At 37.1% G+C, this 12668-nt stretch overlaps 1 protein-coding gene across 1 annotated transcript in view; it reads left to right on the top strand.

Annotated features, from left to right (window-relative positions):
- Positions 1-12668, top strand: part of NAV3 (neuron navigator 3) — an 839545-nt gene that overhangs the window by 390021 nt on the left and 436856 nt on the right. The window lies entirely within an intron of this gene.

Raw genomic sequence — 12668 nt, 5'->3', positions numbered from 1 at the left:
TGCACAGGTTGAATAAAGGGAGGGTATTTGGGGAATTGAAAGTAATTAAGCAGAGCCAGAGCATAGGATCTAGGATGCACATATAAAGGGGGCATGTGGGAAACTGGTAGAAAAAAAATCTGTAGACATCGGAGAAACTAGTTCATGAAGAACCTTTTTGTCATATTGAAGACCTCTGGGCTTTAGCCTGATAGCTAGAAGGAGCCATTGAAGGATTTTAAGTAAGAAAATGATGTGATTAGATTTATTTTAGAAAGGGCCCTCTGACATTATAGAAGATTGTTGGAAAAGTCTGAAGAGGGGATGTAGGGATGAGAGCATTTAAGAAACTGATGTTGATAGAGGTAAAAAGTAGGCACAGAGAAGAGGGGACAAATAGGACAGGCATTAAGGAAGTACATTTAATCAGTCTTAGTGAAAGATTGGAAGAGGGGGATGAAGGGTATGATTCCTTTGTTTTCGCCTTGAGTAACTAGGTAGATGAAGCACCATTCACCTATATAAGAAAACCAGGAAGAAGAGCATGGGGGAGAGAAGGAAAATATGTCTTCAGTTTGAGATATAGCAATTCTGTGTGACCTGGGAAGCTTCTAGATGGAAATGTGCAGTGGTTGGTTGCTTGAGTGTGTGTGTGTGTGTGTGTGTGTGTGTGTGTGTGTGTGTGTGAGAGAGAGAGAGAGAGAGAGAGAGAGAGAGAGAAATGAATATGAATGAATGGATGTGTAACCTGTGTATTTGAGCCTGGGTTTAACTTGTATAAATCACCTGCACATATTGGACATGGTTGTAACTGTCTCAGGGACATAAGCAAAGTTACAAAACATCATATAGGGGACTTCTCTGGTGACACAGTGGTTAAGAATCCGCCTGCCAATGCAGGGGACATGGGTTCGAGCCCTGGTCCGGGAAGAACCCACATGCTGCAGAGCAACTAAGCCCATGAGCCACAACTACTGAGCCTACACTCTAGAGCCCGCGAGCCACAACTACGGAGCCTGCGTGCCACAGTTACTGAAGCTCACGCGCCCTAGAGCCTATTCTCCACAACAAGAGAAGCCACCGCAGTGAGAAGCCTGCGCACCACAACGAAGAGTAGCCCCTGCTCGCCACAACTAGAGAAAAGCCCACGCACAGCAAGAAAGGCCCAACTCAGCCAAAACAAACAAACAAAAAAACATCATCTGGGATCATTTGACAGATATAAACTAAATAGTAAAGAGGAAATGTAGTTATAATTGGGGGAAAATCACATTTAAATGATAGCTAGAAACAAAGACCACAGAGGAGATAGAAGGGGAGCCAAGTTCTGAGGGAAACCAACAAATAATGGTTTCATGAAAGCTTGAGAATAGTGAGTAGAATTTCAAGGAGAGAGTGATCAAATTTTACTGAAAGGCCACTAGACCTTTTGGCACTTAGCAAGCCATTACTGACTTGGTTTAGATTAGATTCATTGAGGAAGTTGGGTTAAGAGCTTGTTTTCAGTTTATAGATAAAAGAGAGGTGAGGAAATAAATCCAACTTGTGTAGACTAGACATTTCCCAAAGCTAGGAGATAACGTGAGGAAAAATAGGGTCAAAAGATTTTTTTTAAGATGAGAGAGACTCAAGGGAAAGAGTCAGAAAAGAGAGATGAATTTGAAGATTCTGAGCAAAAAAGGAATCGTGGAGGAACATTTCAGTGGGAAAAGATAGCGTCCAGTGTACAAAAGGGGCCATTTGACTTAGAAAACAGTTGAGATATCTTCGTTCACTAATGCTGTAAGGATGAAAGTAGGAACGTGATGGAGAAGGTCTAGCAATCTGTCAACTCGATAGACTCTACTTTTTTACATCCTATCCTGTCTTCCATGAACCAGTCGTTTTTCCTTTCTTGGATTCCCGTTGTATTTGTGGTCTTTTCATTTGCATACTTAAATTGGTTCTGATATTTAATAACTTAATTGCATACTTAAATTTCCAATGCATGTGGGGAGATTCTTCTCAACTCCAACAAGCAGTTCTTCGACACCAGCAGGGTGTCCATGAATTCAACTCAATTCTGACAGTTTACCCAGAGATAGCATCGATTCCACAGGTTTAAGGGTCCAGTTCTATAAGACTGCACCCCCATTTCAGACGTTGCAAGCCCAGGTTGTTATCTTTCCTTCTGAGCTACTGGCTATAAATCAGAGGTTCTCATAACATCCTTCTTGGGTTTAATTAATTTGCTAAAGCAGCTAATAGAACTCAGAGAAATATTTTGCTTACTAGATTACCACCTTATTATAAAAGGATATAACTCAGGAACAGCTAGGTGGAAGAGAGGCATAGGGCATAGTATGGGGAAAGGGCACAGAGCTTCCGTGCCTTCTCTAGGTGGGCACTCTCCCGCATCTCCACAGTGTTCACCAGCCCAGAAACTCTCCGAACCTCATCCTTTTGGTTTTATGGAGGCTTCATTATATAAGGCATGATTGGTTAAATCGTTGGCCACCGGTGATTAATTCAATCCCCAGGTCCTCTCCAGAGGTCAGGGAGTGGGACTGAAAATTCCAACACTCTAATCACGTGGTTAGCTCCATTGGCAGCCAGCCTCATCCTTAGGTCACCCAAATGACCAAATACATATTCCTTATAAATCACAATATCACAATACTTTTTTATCTTGGAACCAGAGACCATGTCCCTTTGTCCTTCTAATTCCTCAGATTCAATATGTATGCTAGCCATGTGATAATCTTTAATCTTTGGCTGATACCTTGATCTATACATGAGAAATACCTGGCATAAAAAAAACCCTGAGTTTTGAAGCATTGGCTGATGACCTTTGTAGAAGTCAGAGTCACAGCAACTAAATTTGAGGTTTTTGATTTGCGTATTTGGATATAATTTTGCAGTCTGAGCAGATGATCTACAACCTGGCCTCAGAGATCTGCCTGCAGTAAATTGTAAGATGTGCCTTCTTTTTTTTTAACCTCCAAAAGTGGAAGGGATGAGTCAGCCCATCTGGGATTTTAAACAGCCAGTTCCAGGGACACTGCACAGCCCAAAGCCATGCCTCCAGCAAATCACTATTAAAAATATTCTCTGCTAGGCAAGACAGCCTAATGTGTCAACCTTGACTGCTTCCTGTAAGTAAAAGGAAATATTTAGAAGTAAAAACAACAGAATTACTATTGAAGGCAATCATAAGGTTACTTCCTTCATTTGCCTTTGAAAATATGGTGTGTGTTTTATTCCCTGATAGCCTTGATGTTTTACATGAACAGTCAGATGTAACTCATTTTACCAAGGACGGATTCAACGGAAGTTGAATCAATTTTCTCTCTGAAAAAGCTAATAATGTGTAAATTGATATATAAATGTTGGTGATATATACTGTATGTGCACTGGAATGATAGTATAAGCTTTTTTCTGCACAGATATCAAGAATGTGATATTATTCACATAATTGCAAAGATTTAGACACAACAGGACAAAGAAGATATTTTAAAGAAAAAAAATGAATCATACAAAGTTTGACAGGGTCTTTTAATGTCTGATAAGATATGTATTGAAAATTAGTATACTGAACATTGTTTATAATATTAATAATAGGGCACTAGAAAATGAGAGTTACCTTTGAATATAAACCCTTTGTTCAGTTATTCTGAAATAGGATTTTAATGTCAGTACCAGTATGTGCAAAATATTAATAATAAATGAATTAACATAAAGGAAAGTGCAGGTCACTGTTCACAGTAGGAGCTCAACAATGGTTAGCTGAATTTGAATGATATAAAGATAAGAGTGAAAACATGTTAAACCCTCCTGTAAACAGCAGATGACCCTGGCAGGAGTCCCTTCTTTTTCTTAGCTTGATTGAAGACATTCTTACTATTTAGGGTGATTATTTTACTTCTTTAAATTTTCCAATATTCCTTTAAATTTTCTGCCCTGTTAGATATTTTATTATTATCATCAGAAATATATATATATTTTAATCTTGGAAAGACAAATTACTTCCTTATATGCAGTTTTACTTTAAAGTAATGGTGCATGAAATACCTGTCATTTGAATCTGCTGTTATAACTCCAGACACAGCCTTTCATAAAATGAAGCACCACGTGCAATAAATGAGCGCATATACCACTACATAAGCTTAAAAATAAAACAAAATCTTTAAAAAGAGTTACCAAAGTCACAACAACATTTTTTAACACCCTCATTCGTACGTTTAATTGGTATGCCTGTATCCTTCCGACGTCTACACTTCCCATCTGCTACTCAAGGACAGATTCACGGGGAGAGGACTACAACAAGGCATGAATACTGGAACCTTTGGGTCCTGGGGGGCCACCAATGTCATTACTGTTCTAAAGAAATTAAATTCAAGATGTACTGTGTATTCTCATGGCTCTCAGAGACATTGTCGGTCACCATAAGAATTTTGATGTTTGTCCACGATGGGTGAACCCATTGCATGGATTTAGGTAAATGAGTGAAATTGTCAGGCGGGTCTCTTGGGCAGCACTGTGGAGGACGGATTTCGGAAGAACAAGATTAGTGTTAATGAGGCCAGTTCAAAAGTAGTGCAGTAATATTGAGGTAAGAAGCGATTTGAGCCTAAAATTATGCTACTTTCATTTTTTTCCCTAAAATTTCGTTTGGCCTCCATTGAACTCTGGGAGTGGGTGAAGAAATAAAGATATGGGGAAAAAGAGAAATTCAGTATGATTCTGTGCATGGTTACACCATTCATTCAGATGAGGAAGGCAGAGGAAAAAAGATGTGTTGAGGTTGATGTTTCTTTGGAGGTACAGGGAGAAATATGTACTGGTCACATGGTATCCGGAATGGAGATGAAGATTTAGGAGTCATTAGGGTGCACCTGGTTTTTGAAGCCTTAGGAGAGATTGAGCTCATCCAAGGAATGTGCAGAACAGTGTTTCTTAAAGAGGAGGGAAGAATAGCAGAATCCACTAAGGGTCGTTTGCAAACTCTACGTTCTGCTTCCCAACATCACAGGGGTGGAGAAGGAAGCATGTATACTTTGAAAAAACTCCCAGGTACTTCTTTGATATGCCGTCCTCTCCCAGGGGATGTGGACACTGATACTGTTTTAAAAGTTCTCCAGGAGATTCTGATGTACACCCAGGACTAAGAACCACTAAAGGCAAGTGAAAGGGGAAGAAGGGTGAGCATTCCATCTAGGAGAAACAGAACTCAAATGAACAAGGCCAGACCTGATAATGTTCTCTAAAGGTGACAAGAACAACTGCAGAATATTAGCAACTGTCACAAATTAAAGGATAACTTTATATATGTAATTTCTGTGAAGGACTCATAGCCATTTATCGGGCTCTTCAACTACTAGTATGCCATCTGCCTTGTAAGAATTCAACAGCCACTGCTTTTCTAGAGATAACCAGTATTTCCAAGTGTTTCGCATTCATTTGGTGACTGAATCTGACCACATTCTAGAAACTTTCAAACATGCTTTCATGTGTTTTTCTAGTTACCTTTCGATTGACAGCGAATTTCACTAGCTTTTCCCTTGCTCCCTCTTCTCTCTTTACTCCCCTTGATGTCCCACCCCATCCATCTTAATTTTGGCATCCTTTAAGAATATACGTCCTGTCTCCAACTTATTCTTCCTCATTGGGTTCCTGGATGTTTAACTTTAGCTTCTTTCTGTTTGTTCCATAGTGAATCTCTCAAGATATACAGTCTAGTCCATATCCAGTTGTATTCTGATGACAAATCAAATATAAATGTGAATTATGGAATTTTTTCTTGGTATTTTAAAATCTCTCCTAATGTCCATCTTGTCATCTCTTTTTATCTCTTTATCTTTTTAATTGATCAGTTGGTAGAGTGAAAATGCCAAGTCTCACTGCTTCCTCCTTAATTTTTCTGCACTTCAGTTCCTATTCTGTAAAATGGAGACAATTGCAGTAGCTTCCTCATGGGGCAATTACGAGGCGTATAGAAGGCTTTAGTTGTTATCATTACTTCCTAATGACACCTCCTTTTCTCCCCAAAGTTTATAAATGAGTTTACCAAGATATAATTAATGGAAGCCAGACCCAAAAGTGCACAAGTGCACACACATCCACAGAAGCACACAGGCACACGTACATATGTCTTGATTTGGATGGTGGTTACACAGGCATATACATTTGCCAAATTTTTTCAAGCTGTATACTTAAGATGTATACATTTTCTAGATGTAAATCATACCTCAATAAAATTACTGGGCGGAAAAGGTGTAATGAGAAGCAGAGCAGTAGAGCAGTTAAGATTGTGGGTTCTGGAACTGGATTTTGGTTTAAACCCTGGCTCCAGTACTAACTGTTGGTGTGATCTGAGGCAAGAGATTGGCCTCTATTTCAGTTTCCTCATTAGTTAGATCTGGATAATAAAAGGACCTATCTCATAGAGTTGTTATGAGGACTAAAGGAAGTAATCTAAAATAGTACTTGGCACATCTTAAATAGCATATAAATGTTAGCTACTGTTTTCTCATATGTTTTCTTAAAATAATGGCGTTACATATTTCTAGGGTATGTGTCTTCTTTGTATATCCCATATCTTTACTTAGGTAGTGTCTTTTTCATGCAGAGAAAAAGGTTTTATACTTTTTTATTACCTCTGTGTATGTCCAGCATTTAGCCTGATGCTACATTTAATAGGAGCAAAATCAACATTCATTGAACATTCACCAAGAAGGTCATACCAGATCAAAAGACAGTTTTTATTGTAAAAGCTGATTAAATTGGGTATTCCTAACTAGTAGTGAAAATTGTGTCTGACTGATTTAAACCAAATCTACCCAAAGAATAATTATTCCTTTAGCAGCAAATTTTAAAATGGTATGAAAATAAGTTTGTGAGAAGTAAACGGATTTTCTTTTAACCTCAACTATTCTACTCAACCTTTCAGATCCCAGAAAATTACAGTAATAATAAATTGGAATAATGTCAGATGATGGAAAATTCAAATCCACATGGATAATTGTCTCTTCTAAGTAGAGAGTGGCTATGGTTCTGGAGCTTTAAACATTTAAATCTAAAAGACAAATGTCCTAGTGTTTTAAAATGATTCACACAGTGACCTTTTTCATTATGCATTTGAATTGTTTAAATCAAATTTTAATATGAAGTACAAAATCTGTTTGATTTAACAGTCATTTGTATGAATTAAAAGAATGTCATCAGTGCCTTAAAAGGAAATTACAAAGTTTATTTTTTAATTAAATTGACGGTAACCGTATTATTAACTAACAACATTTTCTATTTGTTCAGTTATACAGTAAAGAGAAAAAAAGATCCCACTTGATTCCCAGTTCTTGGATTAGAACTGATAATTACTATTTATTGCATACCAATTATTTTTCAATTCCTATACTTGGTGGATTTTACAGGTTTTATTAAAACTGTTGCAATGTAATTATTATCCCCCTGTAGACATGAGAAAACTAACGATATAGCACTCAATTTAAAGCTTAAACATGCTTCACTGAATGTGTGGATATTTTCCTCTTAATTGTGAAGTTTCTAATATGTGGAAAACTGGTACGTAGAACCGGAATGCTTTAAAAAGTGTGAAAATAACCGTCTAGAAAGTGATAAGGTGATATGTAACCAAAAAATGGGCCATTACAGAAGTCAAAAACATATATTATTGGTTGGATGAAATCTGATTTTGCAAAAATAAAAAAGGGGGGGGGCTTCCCTGGTGGTGCAGTGGTTGAGAGTCCGCCTGCCGATGCAGAGGACGTGGGTTCGTGTCCCGGTCCGGGAGGTTCCCACGTGCCGCGGAGCGGCTGGGCCCGTGAGCCATGGCCGCTGAGCCTGCGCGTCCGGAGCCTGTGCTCCTCAATGGGAGAAGTCACAAGGGTGAGAGGCCCGCGTACCGCAAAAAAAAAAAAAAAAAAAGGCGGGGGGGAATGTTTATGACATATATGGGGTGAAGGGGAGAGTTATTCTTTTACAAATTAATTTTGAAATAGTATGTTAAATAGTTCAGTTTGAAAAAATAACAATGAAATTAGGACTCATCATACATTAATAAAGGTATATTTCCAGTTAAAGGGAGTGTTTTACCCATGGTACTGTGCTGATGAATCCCATTCTGTGGTCAAGACCACATCTGAAGTACCGAATCCATTTCTTGGGGTCATTTTCTAAGAGGATAACTGGAAGGGTAAGAGGTTTTTCATGGTTTCCAGTGAGGATAAGCTGCTCTGATTACCCTGGAAAGGAGAAGCTTGCCAGTAGACTACATGACGGCAGAAGAGGAACAAATGGGTGAATAATACTGGGAGGTGGAAGAGAAGCATCATTTTCTGTTAGCGCTATGCAACCATGGTGTAAGGTGGTTTGCAAGGAAGTTAACTTGCAAATACTGTGACTACTTCAGCAGAAGCCAGGTGACCCCGTGTCAGGGAATGTGATGACCGAGGATTCCTCCTTGGGAGAAAGGGAGTGGAGGACTCCTAAGCAACTTTCTGACCCTTAGCCTTTCAGACCAACAGAAGTGCACAGAAGTTTGCCAGGTATATTGTATGTTATCAGTTTAGGAGAATCCGATATTTAAAAAAAAAAAAAAAAATCATTAATGGAGAAAGTAGTTTTTGAAATGTTATTTTTTTCCTGGGTATAAAGAATTGGAACTAATATTTCTTGATTTTAGAAATACCAACAACAAAATTTAATTGGCAAAGATAGTAAGAGAAAGAAAAAAATGAGAATAAAAAGGAGAGACAGAGAAAAACAAAATCCTTATAAAGTGTGATACATTTAGCACTTTTTCTTTACCTGCCCCCATCAATTTAGTCATTATTTTCCATTGTTTTACATATACATACAATGATCTGAGGTTTAGGAATTATGTTGTTGTTACAAGCTATTAATTTTTACATCATATATTTGTATTCTATAAACACATATTTAAAATTTTTGTGTTGTCAGTTTTTGTTTTTTTTTTTTACTATATTTACTACAATTAAGCAACTTTTATTTAACTGGTTTTTATTCTCCCTGCCAGTATTATATGCCATCACTTCCTTATTTAAGATCTCTTAAATTTGACTTACTACTCAGTCACCTAGAGTATGTATTCAAATAGCTTGTGTAATAAATAGGAAGTTTGAATTACTGAAGAAGTCTTTCTTGCCTTTATATATGACTAAAAATGTGGCTAAATATAAAATTATTGGTTGGTCATTAAAACTGTAGGCAGTGCTCAGTATTTTTTTAGGAATTCAGTTTTGCAGATGGGTATGATAACAAATTGATGTCTTTCTTTTTTCATTAATAACATTATTTTCCCAACTTCATGATTTTTTGACATTAGTTTATCATTGTACCAAAAAAGAAAAAATTAACAAGTATATGGCTCTTCTTAGGCAGAAGGGTTAAAAAGCCTCTTATTTAGTTAATTTGAATTTGTTCAGAACACAGTGAACTTCTTTTGATCTTCATATAGTTTCACCAAGTTTTCTTTCATAATTACCACTTCTTCAGTAAATATTGAGACTTTTATTGCTTATTTTTCTGGTTTCCACATTCAGTATACCTAAAATCTTTTATTAATGATCTGTTCTGCTACCTCTATAAAAATTTTCTTCTGAGGTAAGTTTAGCTCTTTGCTCTTTTTCACTCTGCTTATGAGTTTTTCAAGTTTGACCTCTATGTTATAGTTTTAACCATCATATCAGTTGTGTCCTTAATCCCGCTGGTACAATGTTAATATATATGTAGCCTGTCCTGATTGAACTAATTTGTCTCAGCATATTGCTTTTGCTGGTGGCAGTGTAAATGGTACACCATCATTATAAAATTAAGCGTATACCTCTCAAATGACACAGCACTTCACTCCTAGGTATTTATCCTAGGAATCAGAAACACAAGACTTTGAGTTTTGAGTTGAGACAGAAAGCTATAGGAGTAAGTGAGAAGCCTCGTGTATTGTGAAAGGACTTCTCTGTTTAACAAGTGGAAGCATATATAAGACACATTATTTTTCCTCAGCCTAATTTCAGGGAGCTTGTAGAATATAGCACTTCTTAAAATTTTGTATAGGCTCTTTGCCATACTTAGTTTTTGATTCTGGTGGGGGTTTTTTTTCAGTGTTTTTCATAGTATATTAATTTAAAAAAAAAGAAGTCAGGGGAAGGTGTGTCAGGAAACTAATATAATAATATTTATTTTATGTAAAATTAAAAAATCATAATGGGCTTTTTTGGAAGATATGAACTTAAGAATGTAGTGGTTCTAAAATAGGTCATGAGAATATCCTTGGATACTAAGTAGCTCCATCTTTCTGTGTAAGAGTTGCATTTCAGGGGGTGAACAATAGCTGTATTTCTGTGTCTTATTTTGTACAGTGAGGTGTTAAATAAGTGGGATGAGGAACTCCCTATTTTATTTAAAAAAATTTATAATCTGGGACTAAGGTGTTGCTTTTGGTTAAAAGCTAGTGTTACAGTAATTTTTGCTGATTTTAATGTTAATGATTAGTCTTTGTCAAATGAGTTAGTAACTAAAACCAACACATTGTTCGTGATATTACATCATTCATTCTGCATGAAACTGAGGCTGTCTCTTGTCCTCTTATTATCCCAGTAAGAATTTACACCACTTAACCAGGTATTAATCATTGGCTCTTGTGAAAGCTGGGAATGTTTGAGTCAGTTGGATGATTGCGAGAAACAAAAACAGTGATAAAGGAGCAAAAAGCCTTTGATGGAACAAATTGCCTATGAGAAGAATGGGGATAAGCTCAGGAGCCTTGGAGGGTAGAGCTCAGTGAAAGGATACATGCAGAAGAAGCCAGCCACATCTTCAGGTGGAGAGGAAGGAGACTGCAAGGTGTTGTTTCTAGGGGCTATCATCTTCTCTGTAAATTTAGAAGCAAGGCCATCTTCTCAGTAAATATTCCTGGAATGACTTGAGGGTACTGAGAGAAGGAAGAAAGACTGAGAAGTTTTGATGGTAAAGTTTGGGGTCAACTGTGGAGGAGAATGCAATAAGGAGTCATTCGGGAGAGAATTAAAGGCTTGCTGAGCAATGGAGAGGTCTTGGTGTGGTTACCTGTGTATTCTGAGTCAATTACAATGGCTTTGCAACCTTTCTGGTAGTCCTTGACAGAGGGGGACAAAGGAAAATAAAATAACTGGGACAACAGTGAACTCTCAATTGGATAGGAGACCAAGGAATTATATGGGAAAATGGAACAGGGGTCAGGAAGGCCTGATACTGAAAACAGACTAGAAATCCGTGTAGCTCCACAAGATTAGCTAAATACTTAAGGTCAAAATATAAGAACATAATCTAGGAGGCATTAGTAAAGAGTGGTAACCTGTTGCCCAGTTGGCAAGCTGATAAGGACAGCAGTAGAAGAGCAGTCAAGAGAAAATCTATCAGGCTAGCCTGTCCCATTACTCCTGTTAGTTGAGGGCTACTCTGTGTTGTGTGTTTTGCTTAAATCCAGGTTGGCAAACATTTTCTTACAGGGCTAGATAGTATATATGCCTTAGACAATATGAAAATGCATTTACCTGAAAACCACAGGTGGTTGCCCAGGGACACTTGTGTGAAATCCCCATTAGAAGTCAAGGTAGAAAAAGTATCAGTATAAACAGTGTTGCAGTCCTTGTAAACATGAACTTCCTAGCCTCCTGGATGTTGAAGAGCTTGTTTTCAATCTACCTACAAGTATCTATGTCTGTATATATGTATGTGTGTGTGTATATAGGTATATGATACTATATACCTAATACTGTTTTAGTCCCTATGAGAAACATATAGAAATTTCAGAAATAATCTGTCTTCCAAGAAATGCCAATCTATTTAGAGAAGGAAATGGGAAAAGGAAGACTGGAGGAATGAAAATACTTATAAAATATCATATAGTTGGACAGTGAGTTACTGCTACAAAGGTGACTTAATGACTTTGAGTACAGAATTGCCTGTATACCAAGCAGGAAGATTTCTCTGCCTTTGGACTTGAGGTTTGAGACACTAGCCAACTGGGAACTCTTTTCTCACATATAGCATTTCAGCTACTCTCGTGCTTTGGAAAGATGAAATGACTCATTTTTCCAAGATGATTATTTCTATTGCTTAGTTCTGCTAAATGTCATAGTCTGAATAGTTATTAAAAGTTGGAAAAATAATTAAATGGACACTTTTCAGACTCAATCACATTTTGACTGGTATGATAATGGTCTCCCAAAATATTTGATGCCTTGAAAGTAGTGTCCTGCTGTATTTGATATAGACTCCTTTTTCTTCTTTTTAAATATTTTCTTGAATTATAAAATAAATTTATGTGGCAATAGATTAAGTCTGTTAATTCTATTTTGGGCAGTTATACCTAAGAAAAATAAAGACCAGTGGATAAATCCTATTTAGTGTTTGACACATTAAAGTGGTCATTTAAAATTGTTAAACCATATTTGGAAAGTAATCAGAAAGCAGCATGTAAAAAAAAACAGGATTATAAATTTGTTTCACTTTGATATCATAGAACAGTATGTTGGAAGGGCCTAGTGCTATCGCTTCCTACTGGTAGTTTTACAGTAAAATACAGTCTGGGATTCTAGATGGAAAATTACATCATCAGTTGTTCAGTGGCATGGTGGTGTCTTTGTAAATCTGCCCGAGCAATTTGGTTACTGCAGTCAATTTGTGTTTTA

The sequence above is a fragment of the Tursiops truncatus genome, chromosome 11, assembly GCF_011762595.2.
Source record: "Tursiops truncatus isolate mTurTru1 chromosome 11, mTurTru1.mat.Y, whole genome shotgun sequence".
Lineage (NCBI taxonomy): Eukaryota > Metazoa > Chordata > Mammalia > Artiodactyla > Delphinidae > Tursiops > Tursiops truncatus.
The sequence above is the reverse complement of the archived record's forward strand: the minus strand, read 5'-3'. Positions and strand labels throughout refer to the sequence as shown.